This window comes from Papio anubis, chromosome 2 (assembly GCF_008728515.1).
Source record: "Papio anubis isolate 15944 chromosome 2, Panubis1.0, whole genome shotgun sequence".
NCBI lineage: Eukaryota > Metazoa > Chordata > Mammalia > Primates > Cercopithecidae > Papio > Papio anubis.
Genome location: NC_044977.1, coordinates 165,204,753 through 165,219,510, shown reverse-complemented (window position 1 = coordinate 165,219,510; position 14,758 = coordinate 165,204,753).

The following is a 14,758-nucleotide window of genomic DNA, read 5'->3' as shown; positions in this document are numbered from 1 at the left end:
ATTGATAACTAGTTCTTTTAGTAAACACTGATCAGGTCAATTAATTAAAACATATATAATTAGGAGAAATTACTCCAGCTTTGCAAATACTGTTTACTCACACATCTCCTTACCTATGTTCCTCTCAGCAGGCATTGGCACAGATATTTACTCAGGGCAAGAAGGGAGGCCCAGTAAGGGTAAATTGCTCCTGTATCTTGGAGAATTGAGCCAGGACTAAATGTAAGAAACCTAGAAATGTACTAGAAAAACAATTCCTAAGGGTGCAAATATTTTTCAGTATCAGGAGAAAAAAGTTTCTATGAACACCAGAGAGCAGAAATGTTGAAGAGCTTGACAATCAAGGTGATCACCTCTCCACTCTTGCTCTTGTGAGAGCTAATTCCTCAAAAGCCATCTCGATAACTACCTGGACAACCATAGCAGACACCTTTGGTGTCTTATGCCACAATCCCACAGCACAAGAGTATTTCAGCAGCAGGTGTGGTGGACAGCTCTTATTCAGACTGACAGTTTCCCACCTGGACTCTCCAATGTTATTACTCAACACTTTCTCAAAAACCAAGGGAGCTTACTCATAAAATGTGGGAGAATTAATCTTCCCAGGGGAGACCATTATACAATGGGAGACTGGAGTCACTAGAAAAATGTTTCAACCACCCACCTTTTCATAAGGTAATTTTGAAGTGCATTCTGCAAGTTTTCTCAAAAGTCCTTAGTGGGATTGCACCCCAGTTGGCTACTGCAATAACCAGTTCAAATAACAGACAGTTTTAAAAGCTCTTTTCCTGTCTCATTCTCCTTTCTCTTTCCTTCCTGATTCCTGGAATTGCCTCTCCAAAAAATCGACCTGCATCTGAGTCCTTGTCTCAAGTTGGGCTTGTAAAGACTCCAATATTATAGTTTGGATAATTTTTGGCTCTCTGCTTTGAGTTACTCTTCATTGGTCAGATGAAACATTCAAGGATCACTATTAACTTACCTGGCTTACCTATAATGAATCTTTATTCGGCCCTGTCTGACACGTCTTGAGGGAAATAAATGCAAACATCCATCAGCATTTACTATATTTTATTGCAAAGCTGCAAATACCTCTTTCAAGATGTAGAACAAGTGCTGAGGGAGTTTTACTATGAACAAGCATTCCTGTGAGGCCTCCAGGATTACAGGCTCCAGGGCCTGCAACACAGCCTTGGTGTACATCTCCATGTGACTCTTCTCAGAGTGCTTTCTCTGAATCACTTTGCTATATCTGAGAGTAGGGGGGAAAATTATGCTATAGCCTGCCCCTTCACACGTCTAGTTCACAATTGTTGCAGCCAAACCAAACATATACTAGAGCAACCAGGCCCATATGTTTTGTTCTTTAATATACTCTGAAGTCTGATTAGAGAGGTTAAAACTTTGGTAGTAGTCATAAACAGTGTTCCCTGTGTGCATTCACACAGGCACAATAATATGAGACAAAGCATGTGCTTAGAACTAGATCGGTCTGATTTTAAAGACTAGCTTAATCATTAAATGTATTTGATGATCCACTTAGAACTTTATTTAGATGAGGAACATTTTCTCCCAATGGCTGGGAGTCTGTCAGCTAGTGGCCTTAAGCTGTCAGCTATCTCCAGAAATTACTCTCGGTGATCCCTCAGTACTCCTTTGAACATGTTCACACACCATCCTAAGGCAGCTGACCCACATCATTCAATGGCTAGTTTACTTGCTTGAATAAAGACTTGGCCATCACAGCTCAAGTCAAAACAACTCTGAATGGCCCAGATCCAAGGTTTCACTTGGGGTTGGTTAAAACTCTTGTTGAATCTTTACCACAGCCTACTCTCTCCCTTGGCACAATTCTGCTTTCTTCCTTTTTGTCTATAGGAGTTGGTCCTGAGAATATGCTCTAATAAATTATCTGCCCTTTAACTTCATTGCAGTGTCCTTCTCCTGGGAAACAACCAACGACACTATATAACTGTGCCTGATTGACACAGGGGAGTTGTTTTTGTTTTGTTTTGTTTTGTTTTGTTTTGTTTTTTGTAAAACTAAAAATCCAGTCCTAATTTAAAAACAAAAACATTCTTTTAATGTTTGATCAGCATTTACCCCTTCGGGATAGGATCAACACCAATGAGGAATGTTATATTCTTGCTTTTGTTTTTCTCTCCTTCCGCCCTAGAGGACTAATTACATATCTCAAATGATGGTTAGGAATCTAATGTGAATTCCTAGATTAACTGTCAAGAAATTTTCCAAATGTTTTAATGTCAGTTACAGAAACATAGAAAATATCCATGTATCCCACTCCTTAATCTGTTCTGGGCCTATTGTATGATACTGAGAAAGCCACTTAAATCTTGTGAGCCTTGGTTACCTTAGCCATAGAATGTAGATAATTGTGTCTTCCTCATAGAATGATTGAGAGAATTGAATTAAATAAAAATATAATGTCCTTGGTACAGAATAGCTATGCAACACAAGTTAGCTTACTTCTCTCATCTTCAGCAAACTGAACCATTCGTATTTTTCAGTAGGGTAAGGTTACAAATTATTATAACATGAAGACTACAGCTATCAAAACATCATGTTGTACACCTTAAACTTATACAACAACAACAAAAAACTATGGTTATGATAAAGTCAGATTCTCCTGTGGGCCTCCAGTATTTGCTGCAAAATACATAGTGGGCCATTAATTTGTTGGGAAAGTTGAGTTTCTCCCAAGGAGTGAGTCAAAAACATCTCTGATTAGTGTTTGAGGATTTTCATCATGTTGATGGCTATAATTCATGTTGAAATTTTCTCTCTCAGCCAGGATTTTCTTTTAGGGGCTACTACATTTTAACAAGAGAGACCATTTACTTCAAAGATGCTTGGCCAGGTCTTCATAGTACCTTCTGCTACTTCTGATAACCAAAGTAACTTTCAAAATGGCAATATTTCTCCATATAAGCAAACAATGGCAAATGAATAGAAAGAGTTTTAATATGAGGCAAGAGGACACAAATATAAGGTAGTTGTCTTGAATTATTGGTTCCTTGGAGATACTGCTTGCCATTTTTATTAATATTAGCATTATCTACTTCTTAGTTGTCTAAACTCCAGGTTCTGTAACAATTATCTACTTCCCAGAATCTCTCTAACTTAAAAAAAATAGCATAGTATAATTTACACAAATCCTATCTGTGTTGCAGTGAGGAGTTATAAACCAAAAGAAGATTCAGGACTTCTATGTTCCAGTGGCTTATCTACATAGATTTGTGTGTTCCAGAAATCCAGACATCCAATCAAAATGTCCAGGGTCATCTTAATGGGGTATGGAATTAAAAAAAAAAATTACCTTTTGGTTCAATAAAAATGTGCTCTGAAATTTTTTAATGTTCTCATAAGTTCAAGAAGATATTCAAATAATGATTCATACCAGGAAGAAAAGAGGAAAAATGAGGTCATCATTCAACCTGTAGAGAGTAACGGAATAGAACAAAGTCAAAGGTGAAGGTTAGATGAGTATTCAGATGGAAGCCCCAATCCTTCCCTCAACCTGTCAATTGAGTTGCTTTTCTGTCCTTTCTCCTCATTTACTCTCCCAACCTCTTCCAAATCTGAAATTTTAGAGGTTTACTTCATATTGATCATCAAGCTATTACACTGTTATTAAAGATAAAACTTACTGAGACTGATTTGAAATAGAATTATTGTCATCGACAGCAGCAATGCCAGATAGTACTAAGAAAATATGAGTAACTTTGATTTAGTGCTCTAGCTTGGCATACTTTATGTTTATTTCCTCTTCGTACGCAACTCATCACCCGCGTGGCATATTGAATGTGTTTTCCCATAACAATGACTAGTATGGGGAGAGATGGAGGTAACTCTTACTGATAACTGCTTATTGAAATTTATCTACTTATCTCTCATTCCTCAAGGACCTGGTTTTTGGTTAGTTCTCAGGCTGAAAAATAATCTAAATAAATCTGTAATAAAATATCAGTATGTCCAATTATGTCAATGGATATTCCTTCCTCATTTTCAGCCTGATTGAAATTTTCTTTAACCTATGCATGCATCATTGTTTCAAACGTCATTTTAAAATTACGCTAATTCTATCTCTATCCTATTCAAATTTTCTTCAGTCTACTGCTACTGCCCTATTCAACCCACAAATGACCATTCCTAGCTATTAGAATAACATATAGAAACTTTTTTCAGTAACTTTATTCTTGCCATATAGATACATATTTATGTAATAAGCCTGATAATATAATCTTATATAACTGTTTTATGCAATTGTCTTTTTAATCAGTTAAGAAAAGAGCAAGGACATATGTATGTATGTATATGTGTGTGTGTATATATATATGGATTCTAGTTTTGAGCATGGCTTCTTTTTGCTTTTGAACATAGTTGGTTTTCTTTGTGTACTCAATCCAACATCTGTGTTCCCTCAGAGAGTTTCTGTTGAAACAGAAACAGTTTCTTCCTGTGTATTGGTCACATAGTCTTATTTTTTGTCATGCCTTATAATATTTTGGTTGAAAATGGAATATTTTAGATAATATATTATATACTCTAGATTTTGATTTACACCTCTCTCAGGGGTTGTGAATATTATTGTTGTTTTTAACTTGTGTATTTGTTTAGTGATTTTCCTAAACTAATTCTATAGAGTTTAAATCCCCTGCAGGCTGTGACCACTGATGTCTCTGCCTTTTTTAAAAAAAATCTTAATTCTTGCCTTTATTTTTAAGACTTTCTTCACGTGGGTCAGCAGAGTTTAGTGATTAGTTAAATATATAGAAATTCTATCTTAATATCATTTATCCAATTAATTTTCTAATTTTATAGTCCCACATTTCCAAATTTATTTTCATAAAGGCCCTACTATGCATCAGACTCTTTGCTGAACTGTGGAAAAATAACATGAATAAGAAAGTCAACAATTTTACTTCCTGGGAAATTGCAACTTCCAAGGTGTGATAAAAGAAGGGAGAAAAATCATAGGAATCCATATTCAGGGACTGAGGCAAACATGAAGAGGGGTAATATGTGTTTTTTCTTTTTAAAAAACTTGGTTTTGTTGGCCATATTTAAGACGTTTTTTCCCTAGATATGGCTTAAAACACCTAGTGAGATTCTGAAATATTGAAAGCAATGATTGGTGTTGCAAAAGAGAGTCATGATATTTTAGGACATGTTTGTTTTTTATTTATTTACGTATTCATTGGTCAGTGACTAACATGGGGGATTACTATGCCCTTGTTTTTATTCCTTGATGAAACAACAGCAAAGAAGAGAAAGGAATTTTGCTGTTTCTTTTGACTCTATGATAAGCTCTCACTCTCCTCAATAAGTTGCTTACTCGGGGCTTACATACCCGTGCAAGGGTCCTGGTCAAAAGACTAGTTTTATTTATTTGTAATCAGATAAGCTATTTTACTATAAATCTTGTTTTATTATTGGTATTCAGTTGGGACCAGGATATAATAAAAAATCAGAAATTCCTAATCCTTGAGGACAGAAATACTGATGCATGCAAATCTGTATCTCTGACCTATGTGTGGTGGAATTTTCACAATTATAAGGAATAGGACCATCAAATATGGTTTTTATAATGCTATTTATTTCTGTATCATTTCTTTCAGGAACACATGTTACAAATCACTATACAAATCACTGGAGTTTATCCAGTAAATACGTTTCATAACTTTAAATATGGCATTGCACATATCAAGAAACTAGAGCATCAAGGAGACGAAAATGATTTTAAATGGGACAATCACAAAGTATGGCATAGTTAAGACATACTGAGTTGATTGATTCTATTATAGAGACCGTGAAGAATTACAGATCAGAGAGAAGGATTAGAATTCTGAAGTGATAAATTAGTTACACACACACACACATACACACCCCCCCCCAAATAGTTATATTGTTTCTCATTTCATAAGCAAAACAAGAAAAGGATACACATAGAAATGAACTGAAAGGAAGGTCTCTCTTGCTTTCAAAGACTTATTTCTTTATTTATGTGATTTGTTCATTTTCCCTCTCATATACAAGAATAGCTTAGCTTTAGTAGAAACAGTCTTGCTCAAGTAATGATTTTCTAGCTTCATTGTAGAGAGACCCTTCAGCTGGTAGAAAATCATGTTTTTGCTCCTAAGTAAAATGATTTTTCTATGAAGCATAATGACTGATGATTTTTAAAAGGAATATGATTTTCAAAACAAACTTCACAATACCATATTCAGGAGGTTTCTTTTTTACTGTAATTAATGGAAACAACTTCCCCAGCTGAGCCTGTGAGTCCCCAAGGGCAATGTTGTTTTAGCTCAGGATTCAGAGAAAAGTCATGATGGGTAGTCTGCAGGTATCACTCAAATGCAGGGTGGGAGGAACCTGAGTCTAAAATTAGACCCATCCTCTCCTAGAGGAGAAGAAATACTGGCAGTTTCAAGAGGGAGGAGTATGTTTGTGTATATGTGTGTGGGCAGGGTGATTCTTCTTTTGTTGGCAGTTGAGGTTGCCAAGATAATTCCTTGCTGATTCTGGAATTACATTTTTTTAAGTATCACGTTCTTCACTTATGTTTCTAGTGAAAGCAACAATCTGAGAACTTACATTTGTTTTCCATTGTTGTGTAAAAACATATTACAAACAGTAACATTAAACAATGTGAATGTATTATCCCATGGTTTCTATGAGTCAGGAGTCTAGGCACTTAAATGGATTCTCTGCTCAGGATCTCATAAAGCTGCAATCAGGATGCTAACTCAGCTGCATGCCTTTCTAGAGCTTGAGTTCTTCTTCAGAGGTCATGTAATTACTGGGTGAACTTAATTCCTTGTGGTAGGACTGAGATCTCCATTTCCTAGAGGTCAGCCAGCATTATCTGCCACAGCTCTGTCTTTAACAAGGCAATCTCTTTCTCCATGGTGAATGGGAGCATCTCTGATGCTTTTTAAACATTTTTCATTGTACTTTAAGTTCTGGGGTACATGTGCACAATGTGCAGGTTTGTTACATAGGTATACATGCACCGTGTTGGTTTGCTGCACCCATCAACTCGTCATTTACATTAGGCATTTCTCCTAATGCTATCCCTCCCCCGACCCCCACCCCCTGATAGGCCCCAGTGTGTGATGTTCCCCTCCCTGTGTCCATGTGTTCTCATTGTTCAACTCTCACTTATGAGTGAGAACATGCAGTGTTTGTTTTTCATTTCTTGTGTTACCTTCCTGAGAATGATGGTTTCCAGCTTCATCCATGTCCCTGCAAAGGACATGAACTCATCCCTTTTTATGGCTGCATAGTATTCCATGGTGTATATGTGTTTTTTTCTTACCTCTAGACCCTGTTTTAATTGATCTATATTAGGCCAACTCACTCAGAATAATCTTACTTTTGATTTTCTCAAAATCAATTAACTTAGGACCTTAATTACACTGCAAAATCCCTTTTTGCCTTGTGACACAAAATAACCATGGCGTTATGTCCATCATATTCCCTTACCCCCATCTGCACTCAGTGGGAGGGGATTATACAGGGTGTATGCATCAGGAATCAGTGGTAATCTCGGGGGCTGTCCCATAATTCTGCCTACCACAGGTCTCAGTATGAGCTGGCTGAGTAAATCACTAAAGCCAAGGATGAATAAAGAAGGTAAACATCAAAATCTACCAGGAAGAGACTCATTATTGAATAACAGGGCTTGATTTGAACAGAGAAGGGACTGAAAGAGTAATTCAGAAAGTTCAAAATTATGCACAGAAAAGCTTCAGGTTTGAAATTTAGAACAAAGCAAAGCATTAATGTTAATAGGAATCTCTGTAATTTACAGAGGAATAGGGTCTGTTTTTCTATCCAGTATTAGAACAAGAATGATGTGTGCTTAACAGAGTATCATGTACATGCGATACAAAAAATAAAAACAAGGGCCAAATTTTAAGCCCTGTTAGGGGTAAAGAGTGATATTTTCATTCCAATAAATAAAATATGGCTGAATAAGAGTAAGGAATTTGGGGATATCTGAATCCTGCCTTGCCAATCACTTTAAATCCTTTCGATTTCCTAAGAGAACTATGTTTAAAAGACACAATAGCAAAATGTAGAATTAAATATTTGGGATAATATTCAATACTACATTGTAGACAATCTCATAAATGCTGAATGGGAAAACAAGTACTAAAGCTTTAGGTCTATGCGGAAGCTTCTAACTTCTGACATTTCTTCTCCACTCCCAGCTTCAAATTACATAATTGGAATCAACATGGCCAAATAACTTTGAAAAGAGAGAGAGAGAGAAAGAACCAAGAAAGACTCTGAGTCCACTCAACCAGACACATGGAATATAAAAAGAAGTTCAAAAGACTAAATGATTTGTCTTACCCTAAGGGTGAGTTCAGAAAGTCAGAATAAAGGATGGAAACTGAGCTCATAAAATTAAGGTATGGAAGCCATTTTCATTATTATACACGACCTGATTCAATGAATATCCTGAGTTATGGCCAATTGTGACCTCTTCTTGCAGTGGGAGAAGTTAGGAAGGCCTATAGTAAGATGATGGGTAGATTTTTTTCTCTGGATTAGTGGGGAGGGCCCAGAGATGCTTTAAAAATGTGGCCTATTTTCTTTTGGGAGGTGCCTTAAGTACAGTAGACATACCTTTGAATGGCAAAGAACAGATCAGGTGACTTGTAGCAGCTGCTTAGGCTGGTACGTAGGTTTTCTTTGTTCTTGGCCTAGTGGATACCACGTCAAGGAGCAATAGACTGTATCTAAGTTTCAATAATTACTGAAAGGTTGTTTTCATTGTACTATCTCTTTTAATTATCACTGGCTCATCCCACAGTGGATCTCAGGTGTTTGAGCTCAATTTTATAATATCCACTTTGGATTCCCTAATATTAGACACTGTGTGGTATGTTAGGCACTGAACTAAAATCATAACATTGTGATAAATAGAAATTATGTTGTCATATTTTGAGTGCTGTAGTTAGTTTAATTACAAAGTTGTTTTTGCTTTTATTCGTGCTTTAAAATGTCTCACAGTTATTTAAAACATATACAAAAATGTTTGTTTTTCAGAGTGTAAAATGTACATGCTTACTATAGAATATTTGGAAAATGTTATAGTGTAAAGAGGTAAATAACAGTATACAGACTTACCATCGTTTAAACTCTTTTCTATTTCAATCAAAATCTCAATTTACTATTCAATGACTCAATCATGACTTTGGCTTTAACTTGCCAAATTGGCATTCTTTCTTGGGTAAACTGTCTGCGCCTATAGCTGCTGGGACAGAGCTTTGCTTCGTTATAGTAATTGGAGTGACTACTAACACATAGAAAATGTGCACAATTCTTCATATTTCCTTCAGGAAAGAGTTCGGGAATTAGAATCCATCATCAAGTGGTATGAATCTATTAAGCCTTGTGATAATGTTGCTGTGACGGTCAGTTTTGTTTGTCAGCATGGCTAGGCTATAGTCTCTAGTTATTCAAACACTAAGTTAGGTGTTGTTACAAAAGTATTTTGTAGATGTGACTAACATGTCTAATCAGTTGACATTAAGTAAAGGAGATTATCCTCAGTAATCTGGGTGGGTATGATCCAATCAGTTGAAAGGCCTTAATAACAGAACTGAGGCTTTCCTGAAGAAGAAAATCCATCTGTGGACTGCTGCTTCAGCTCCTGCCCTCGATTGTTCAGCCTCCCCTTTTCTGATGGTCTTCTCCCTTACAGATTTCAGGTTTGTCTAGCTGGTCAGTGCTTTGCTTTCTCTCTCTCTCTGTCTCTTGCTGTCTCTCTGTGTATATATGTCTACATACATATGCATATAAAATAGATACATATATGTTAGCACATACATATATGTGTAGCACACCCATCATATACATGTGTAAACATATGTCATATATACTACATATATAATAGTGGTTCTGTTTCTGTAGTGAAACCCTGGCTGATACAGTAGCCAATTTCTTTCCAGAATTATTATATCAATAGTTTATAACAATGTCTTACTCAGCACATTCTAACTCAGCACAATACTAATGTTGAGTAATATTATTCCTTGGAAATGAGGATCCATTGACCATTTTTAATCGGATATTTTAACCAAGAAATACTATCAGAATGGTATTTCCATCCATAACACTGGTATGGTGACAGCAAGTAGGTTTTACAACAAAGGTAGATTAAGAAATCAGGGAACCTGGTGAGGAGTTCACTGTCACAGATCACAACAATGAACTCCCAAATACTCAACTCATATCTAATTGACAACATGTATCTATTAGAATTCTCACATATTCTTTACTTCTTGTCTGTAATTGTCTATATAAATTAAAACTAAGTTTAGAAATGGTCTGCCCAACTGATGGTTCAAGCATTAGGATTATCAGAAGAGTTTGAATTCCTATCAAATACATCTCAGGTAAATTCTTTGGGCTATTTATCTATCCTGGAAAGTAGCATGGTGTTTCTTTATTCAAACAACCACTTTTCAGATTCTTTTTGGTTTACAATTAGCCACACTTTATACAATAGTCCTCGATTCTTCTATCAAAGAAGGAAACTGACTACAAATGTGGAACAGTGAGTTAGACATGAATTTCTGTAGCAAAAATCTCATTCAAAGATCTTAGGAAGGCATAATAGACTCTGTGTGTATAGCTATTACTAAAGATGCCTCACTCATGGGGGCAATGACAAAGCAACACAACTTTAATTTTAGCTTTTGATTTTCATTTTAAATCTTACCAGTCTAAGAATTGTGTGGCAATTCTTCCCCTGCCTTTGCATCAAATTGCAGGTAGTCCCTTGGCTTTTCTGATTCCTTTCCAGTAAAATTAACAACAGCCAATCAAAATTACAAACATATCCTCAGTTTAGTAATTTAAAAGTCCAGTCTCATGTGTAATTAAAAATATCTAGTTCTCCTGTTGGTTAGTTGTCTTGTAGACAGAACATACTCTTGTCAGGAATGAGGGTATAGTTGGCATCTTTTCCACAATTTACTTGCTCTCCATCTGCTGACAAACTTTGTGTTAAATTAAATAAGTAGGAGGCCATTAGCTTTGGGCTGTTTCCATACTTTCGGTTCCTACGTAATAAATTGTAACTTAATTTAGAGGTGTAATTTTTGTAACAGCCAGGTTTTGGCCAATCACAAACAATAAAGCTTTAGCCACCCATAAGCAGCTAACTGATTTAACTATGTCCAAATGTGTCAAATGCTTAGCTATAGCCAACCAAATAATTTATCTACTTTGCTTCTGTGTTCAGCCTGTGAAAGGTCACTGCTCACACCTCTCTGCACCTCTTCTGGTTCTGGTTCTGATTCATGCATTGCTCTTTGCTCAAACAAACTCTTTTAAATTTAATTTGCCTAAAGTTTGTCTTTAACAATCTTTGTCATTAGAAGTGGGATCCAAAGGAGACCTTCAGTGACCCCTAGAAACACCCAGTAACCAAATGAAGGTACATGCTGGCCCATTGTACCCCTTGTTCTCTCACTGCAAATGGAGGTTGTGGGTGAGTAACCTGCCAGATTTGAGTCTGCAAATTTGCCTTTTGAGCTCTCTGACTTTATTAAGAATTTAAGAAAAAAAAAAACAAAAAAAAACCAAACAAAAAAAACTGGAGTGGGTTCAGAATCAGATTGGATTTGATAACTAACTTGGCCTCGGGTAGATACCTTCTGAAAATAAGTTCCTCTGAATTTAAGGACTCCAGGATTCTAGTACTTCGATTTCTGAAATGTCAGCTAATCTTATCTTCAAAAATTACACTCCCAAAGCCTGTGTAGTTTTACAAAAATGGTTTGACTTTACTAAGAACAACTGAGGAATACAATGGCCACAACGAAAAAGTTTTAATTCTTGAGCCTTATTAGAAAAACAAGAATCTAAAATGCCTCAAAAACAATAGGATGCATATTTTATTGAAATGTAGAGGCTTCCAAAAGACTAAATGAATCAAAAGCTGCCCCTCTAAATGACCTCTTTTGAAAGGTAAATGAGAAAGCTTATAAGTTTCTTTCCAATATTAATAAAAAGCTTTAGCTATATGTGCAGGTGATCTTATCTCACTGGCCTGAAAAAAATCAATCCCAGATATTCTTTAATAAAACAACGAGCTTTTATTATTACACATGGCACATGGCTAAAATTTTAGAATGAAAGCTGTAAGCTCTGCTTCTATCTGCATGTTTATGTATGTATACATGATACATTTTCCACCTCTGGATGTTATCACCAAAACTAAATCGTAAAAGAGCTCTATTTAGTTGGCTTAAAGAAAAATAAGCATTGATAAATATTAAGCATTCCTTAAACTCTTAGAAAGATAGAAATTAACCTCCATCCTGGCTAACACGGTGAAACCCTGTCTCTACTAAAAAATACAAAAAACTAGCCGAGCGAGGTGGCCGGTGCTACTCGGTAGGCTGAGGCAGGAGAATGGCGTAAACCCGGGAGACGGAGCTTGCAGTGAGCTGAGATCCGGCCACTGCATTCCAGCCCCGGCGACACAGCAAGACTCCGCCTCAAAAAAAAAAAAAAAAAAAAAAGAGAAATTAACCTAAGATGTTTTTCAAGTTCATGTAATCTAGGATAATCTTCAGTAAATAAACGCTAGTTCAAGTTTGTTAGTTTGATGAATATAGGCATGTCTTTAGAGTTGTCAGCATTAAATATAATATGACACACAATTTTTCCTACCTAAGTTTACAAGTAAAATAAACTGATGTTGTCTCTTATAAAATTATTAGCAAGAAAACTAAAGATGATAACTAGTTGTTTAATGTCTCATTTTTATGAGCAATCCAGTCAATATTGTTTAAAAAAAGAATTAAATATATGTGGGATAATAGTTTATAAATAAACTCTTCACAATAATTATGTTTCTATAATGCCTACTTAAAAAAAAAGATTTCCCAAATCTCTTTGGTAACTTACACATCTGAAGTTATACGAAGTTAAATTAAATAATGGATATTCATTGAATATTTCAATCATTTACAAATAAGATAATGTACCAAAACATTTATTTCTTGACATAATTTTTTTCAATTTAAAGAATAATATTTTATTGAATAAGTTCTATTCACAGAAAAATAAGCTTTAATCTACAATGAATGCCAGATTATACAGCAGAAAGCAATTTTCTTAGTTTTCCGCACAGAAAGGTTCTTGCTAAGTGAAAAAAAAAGCCATAAAATTATATTCACAAATATAGTACTCTGTCTCAAAACACTCCACATGATATTCACAATACTAATACAATTAGATCAGTCATTCAGTAAGGTTAAAGTATAACAGTACTGAAAAAAATGCAAAATCTAACATAAATTACATTAAAACCCTTCTTACATCAAACCAAAAATGCAAATTTCTTACTAAATCCAGAAAAATAGTAAAATATATAGTAATTTAAAATATTACATTAATGATGGCCGGGCGCAGTGGCTTACGCCTGCAATCCCAGCAGGGATTGCGAGGTGGGCGAGGTGGGCGAATCATGAGGTCAGGAGATCGAGACCATCCCGGCGAACACGGTGAAGCCCCGTCTCCACTAAAAACACAAAACAATTAGCCGGTGATGGATGCCTGCAGTCCCAGTCAGTCGGGAGGCCAAGGCAGGAGAATGGCGTGAACCCGGGAGGCGGAGCCTGAAGTGAGCCGAGATGGCGCCACCGCACTCCAGCCTGGGTGACAGAGCAAGACTGTCTCCAACAACAACAGCAAAAAAAATTACATTAATGATACAGAATAGGAAAGTGGTAAACTCCAAAAATCTAAAGGCTTATCTGCTAACTTCAGACTTCAAAGTAGCATGTGACCACCCAAACATTAATGTAGCATTTCTCTAATTTTAGTTTTGTTTTGTTTTTGAGACGGAGTCTCATTCTATTACCCAGGTTGGAGCGTGGTGGCACCATCCTGGCCCACTGCAACCTCCGCCCCCCAGGTTCAAGCGACTCTCCTGCCTCAGTGGCCCGAGTAGCTGGCACCACAGGCACACGCCCCTACGCCCAGCTATTCTTGCATTTCTACAGAGACAGGGTTTCAGCATGTTGGCCAGGCTGGTCTCCAACTCCCGACCCCAGGTATTCCGCCTGCCTCAGCCTCCAAAAGTGCCGGGATTACAGGCGTGAGCCACCGCACCCGGCGCCATTTCTTGACGTAATTTTAAATTTATTTACTTTTTGCTTTGAAGAAGTTCATAAGATACCCCCTCAAATACATTGCTCTGACATATTGTCTATTTTGAGGTAACGGTTAAAAAAAAAACCCTAAAAAAGCCGGGCACGGTGGCTCACACCTGTAATCCCAGCACTTTGGGAGGCCGAGGCGGGCGGATCACGAGTTCAGGAGATCGAGACCATTCTGGCGAACACGGTGAAACCCCGTCTCTACTAAAAATACAAAAAATTAGCCGGGCTTGGTGGTGGGCGCCTGTAGTCCCAGCTACTCGGGACACTGTGGCAGGAGAATGGTGTGAACCCGGGAGGCGGAGCTTTCTGTGAGCCGAGATCTCACCACAGCACTCCAGCCTGGGCGAAAGAGCAAGACTCTGTCTCAAAAAAAAAAAAAAAAAAAAAAAAAAAAAAACTAAGAAGACAGAAGACAGAGATAAAAAAATGTTGTCTCCCCTACAATTTTTTATTGCAGAGAGACTAAAGATAGTTGGGTTTGTTAGTAAATATGTTCTGTGCCAAAATGAAAAATTATACTATGAGAAAGCACATGCTTC